Source organism: Astyanax mexicanus, unplaced genomic scaffold, assembly GCF_023375975.1.
Source record: "Astyanax mexicanus isolate ESR-SI-001 unplaced genomic scaffold, AstMex3_surface scaffold_91, whole genome shotgun sequence".
In the NCBI taxonomy this organism is placed as follows: Eukaryota; Metazoa; Chordata; class Actinopteri; order Characiformes; family Acestrorhamphidae; genus Astyanax; species Astyanax mexicanus.
This window is the reverse complement of record NW_026040101.1, coordinates 12,501-17,500: the sequence shown is the minus strand read 5'-3', so window position 1 is coordinate 17,500 and position 5,000 is coordinate 12,501. Positions and strand designations below refer to the sequence as shown.

At 53.0% G+C, this 5,000-nt stretch overlaps 1 pseudogene; it reads right to left on the bottom strand.

The window, feature by feature from the left end:
* Positions 1–530: 530 nt before the first annotated feature.
* On the bottom strand, positions 531–2,360 carry LOC125798888 (18S ribosomal RNA; annotated as a pseudogene).
* Between the last annotated feature and the right edge of the window lie 2,640 nt (positions 2,361–5,000).

Genomic DNA, 5,000 nt, shown 5'->3' with positions numbered 1-5,000 from the left:
CTCTAGATGATCAAGTTCGATCGACTTTTCAGCACAGCACCAAGGCCCCGCGAAGGAGCCCCGGCGTGGCCGATCCGAGGACCTCACATAACCATCCAATCGGTAGTAGCGACGGGCGGTGTGTACAAAGGGCAGGGACTTAATCAGCGCGAGCTGATGACCCGCACTTACTGTTTTTGTTTCGAAGCCATGTAACCAACAGACACAAAAAGTGACGGTTTGAAATAATGTTTTACGGCAGCCGCGGGTACGGGCGCCCCGGAACGCCTAAGCGAACTCGGGGTCATCAAACCGCGCCGCCGAGCCGCCTCCGGAGTAAGAAACCCCGCAGACGGACTTCGGGGGCCAGGTACCCGTCTCCCTTTGGCCGTAAAACACGTTTTTTGCTCAGGACACCGTTTTTCGATCAAGTCATTAAAAGGCCGAAGGGAATCCCTGTAGTTCCCAACGTCGGGCCGTGGCTTGAACATTTTTTGTTTGTGGAAATGGGAGTCGCGCCTACTGGGAGACACTACCAACCCAAGTCCCGGTAATGATCCTTCCGCAGGTTCACCTACGGAAACCTTGTTACGACTTTTACTTCCTCTAGATGATCAAGTTCGATCGACTTTTCAGCACAGCACCAAGGCCCCGCGAAGGAGCCCCGGCGTGGCCGATCCGAGGACCTCACATAACCATCCAATCGGTAGTAGCGACGGGCGGTGTGTACAAAGGGCAGTACAGGAATTCCTCGTTCATGGGGAATAATTGCAATCCCCAATCCCCGTCACGAACGGGTTTAAGCGGATTACCCGCGCCTCTCGGCGTAGGGTAGGCACACGCTGGCCCGGCCATTGTGGCGCGCGTGCAGCCCCGGACATCTAAGGGCATCACAGACCTGTTATTGCTCCATCTCGCGTGGCTATACGCCACTGGTCCCTCTAAGAAGTTAACCGCGACCGCGGGGGGCCGCGTAACTATTTAGCACGAAGGAATCTCGTTCGTTATCGGAATTAACCAGACAAATCACTCCACCAACTAAGAACGGCCATGCACCACCACCCACAGAATCGAGAAAGAGCCATCAGTCTGTCAATCCTTTCCGTGTCCGGGCCGGGTGAGGTTCCCCGTGTTGAGTCAAATTAAGCCGCAGGCTCCACTCCTGGTGGTGCCCTTCCGTCAATTCCTTTAAGTTTCAGTTTTGCAACCATACTCCCCCCGGAACCCAAAGACTCTGGTTTCCCCGCACGCTGCCCGGCGGGTCATGGGAATAACGCCGCCGGATCGCGGGTCGGCATAGTTTACGGTCGGAACTACGACGGTATCTGATCGTCTTCGAACCTCCGACTTTCGTTCTTGATTAATGAAAACATTCTTGGCAAATGCTTTCGCTTTCGTCCGTCTTGCGCCGGTCCAAGAATTTCACCTCTAGCGGCGCAATACGAATGCCCCCGGCCGTCCCTCTTAATCATGGCCCTGGTTCAGGAAACCCACAAAATAGAACCGGAGTCCTATTCCATTATTCCTAGCTCAGGCATTCAGGCGAGTTTGGTGCCCGCTTTGAACACTCTGATTTTTTCAAAGTAAACGCTCCGGACCCCTGAGGACCGGACACCCAACCAAGGGCATCCGGGGGGCGCCGGGAGGCAGGGTCTGGGACAGGCGGTAGCTCGCCTCGCGGCGGACCGCCAGCCCACTCCCGAAGTCCAACTACGAGCTTTTTAACTGCAGCAAATTTAATATACGCTATTGGAGCTGGAATTACCGCGGCTGCTGGCACCAGACTTGCCCTCCAATGGGTCCTCACCCATGTGTTTAGGATACGTTCATTCCGATTACAGGGCCTCGAAAGAGACCTGCATCGTTATTTTTCGTCACTACCTCACCGTGTCGGTAATGGGTAATTTGCGCGCCTGCTGCCTTCCTTGGATGTGGTAGCCATTTCTCAGGCTCCCTCTCCGGAATCGAACCCTGATTCCCCGTTACCCGTGGTCACCATGGTAGCCCCCTATGCTACCATCGACAGCTGATAGGGCAGACATTCGAATGAGACGTCGCCGCCGCGGTGGGCGCGCGATCGACCCGAGGTTATCTAGAGTCACCAAAGGGCCGGGGGAAACCCTCGCGGGTCCCCCCGGGTGGGTTTTGGGTCTGATAAATGCACGCATCCCGGCCCCCCCGAGAGAGGACCGGTCAGCGCTCGTTTGCATGTATTAGCTCTGGAATTACCACAGTTATCCGAGTAACGTGTGGAGCGATCAAAGGAACCATAACTGATTTAATGAGCCATTCGCAGTTTCACTGTACCTTCCGTGTGCACTTAGACCTGCATGGCTTAATCTTTGAGACAAGCATATGTTACTGGCAGGATCAACCAGGTTGCTGCGAGTGGTTTTTGTCACAGAAAAAACCATTGGTTCTTAGAGGGGAGAGGGATCGGCCCCGTACCGTCCGAAGGACCCCCCGGGGAGGGGGGGACGGGCGGAGAGGCTCGTCCGAGCTCACCCCTCATTGCTCCCAGTGGAAATTAGTGTGGCAACTCCGCTGCGCGAGTTCCCGCTTGCTTCGGGGATAACAAGGAAACGCTCGTTCCGAAACCGGGGGTCCGGAGCTTTTTGAAGCCGGGTGCTGGAGCTCGGTTGGACGCGAGGACCACCGAGGCATCCGAGTCCGACGGCTCCGGGCCGACCGGTTATCGTGTAGGGCAGATTGAGATATAGACGGGCCGTCTACGACTCCCTCGGATAGGTTCGGAAAGGTCCTCCCCCTGACGGAGGACCCCCCTGGAGGCTAACCCGCTGGGTCGGGTAGGAACGCACCGCGCACAGTGGCCACGGAGGGCCGCGCGGTTGCCTACCCAGGCGGGCTCGGTAGTCCATTCGATCGGGTCAAAATAATGAAAGAGATACCCCCCCTGGAACCGTCTCTGGAAGTTTGGTTTTTCCTCCGTACCGCCTGGGGGGCGGGGGGCGGGACGGAGGCCGACCTGCGGAGCTTCTTGGTCGGGTAGGATCGGGTCCGTGTTATAGTGTCCAAAAATCCACTTTGGAACCATTATTGGGGCTTTATTTAAGCTCTGCCATGCTTAGAAATGAATGGAGAATCATCTCCAGTGCTTGGACCCCTAGTCATTGCCACTCTCCTCAACAGTCCGACGGCACCCCTTTGAAAAACCCCCCGACGAAAAATCCTCCAGAGCGCGGGCGAACTCGCTCCGAGGCCGACCGGAGTGCACCTTCGTCGGGCAAGGGAGTCGGGCGAAGGGGGTCAGAAATCCTGGAGCTCGCCACCCTCACTAGTTTTTGGCGTGAAATGGTAGACCAAAAGTGGGGACTTAGAAAAATTTCGCACTTTTTCGACCTACCACTGGTAGACCGAGTGGGACTTAGTCATTTTTTCAGCTTTTTCGGGCCTACCACTGGTAGACCAAGTTGGACTTAGTCATTTTTTCAACTTTTCGAGCCTACCACTGGTAGACCAAGTTGGACTTAGTCATTTTTTCGACTTTTCGAGCCTACCACTGGTAGACCAAGTTGGACTTAGTCATTTTTTCGACTTTTCAGAGCTACCACTGGTAGACCAAATGGGACTTAGTCATTTTTTCAACTTTTCGAGCCTACCACTGGTAGACCAAGTTGGACTTAGTCATTTTTTCAGCTTTTTCGGGCCTACCACTGGTAGACCAAGTTGGACTTAGTCATTTTTTCGACTTTTCAGAGCTACCACTGGTAGACCAAGTTGGACTTAGTTATTTTTTCAACTTTTCGAGCCTACCACTGGTAGACCAAGTTGGACTTAGTCATTTTTTCGACTTTTCAGAGCTACCACTGGTAGACCAAGTTGGACTTAGTCATTTTTTCAACTTTTCGAGCCTACCACTGGTAGACCAAGTTGGACTTAGTCATTTTTTCGACTTTTCAGAGCTACCACTGGTAGACCAAATGGGACTTAGTCATTTTTTCAACTTTTCGAGCCTACCACTGGTAGACCAAGTTGGACTTAGTCATTTTTTCGACTTTTCGAGCCTACCACTGGTAGACCAAGTTGGACTTAGTCATTTTTTCGACTTTTCAGAGCTACCACTGGTAGACCAAGTTGGACTTAGTTATTTTTTCAACTTTTCGAGCCTACCACTGGTAGACCAAGTTGGACTTAGTCATTTTTTCGACTTTTCAGAGCTACCACTGGTAGACCAAGTTGGACTTAGTCATTTTTTCGACTTTTCAGAGCTACCACTGGTAGACCAAGTTGGACTTAGTCATTTTTTCGACTTTTCAGAGTTACCACTGGTAGACCAAGTTGGACTTAGTCATTTTTTCAACTTTTCGAGCCTACCACTGGTAGACCAAGTTGGACTTAGTCATTTTTTCGACTTTTCGAGCCTACCACTGGTAGACCAAGTTGGACTTAGTCATTTTTTCGACTTTTCGAGCCTACCACTGGTAGACGAAGTTGGACTTAGTCATTTTTTCGACTTTTCGAGCCTACCACTGGTAGACCAAGTTGGACTTAGTCATTTTTTCGACTTTTCGAGCCTACCACTGGTAGACCAAGTTGGACTTAGTCATTTTTTTTCAACTTTTCGAGCCTACCACTGGTAGACCAAGTTGGACTTAGTCATTTTTTTCAGGTTTTCGCACCAACCAGTGGTAGACCAAGTTGGACTTAGTCATTTATTTTTTTTTTTCGACTTTTCGCACCTTCCACTGGTAGACCAAGCTGAACTCACCCAGGCCTGGGCCTCAGTCCTCCACCCAGCCCTGGGCCTCAGTCCTCAGCCAATCCCCTGGGGAACCAGCCCTGGAGGACTCACCCAGGCCTGGGCCTCAGTCCTCAGCCAATCCCCTGGGGAACCAGCCCTGGAGGACTCACCCAGTCCTTGGGCCTCAGTCCTCAGCCAATCCCCTGGGGAACCAGCCCTGGAGGACTCACCCAGGCCTGGGCCTCAGTCCTCAGCCAATCCCCTGGGGAACCAGCCCTGGAGGACTCACCCAGTCCTTGGGCCTCAGTCCTCAGCCAAT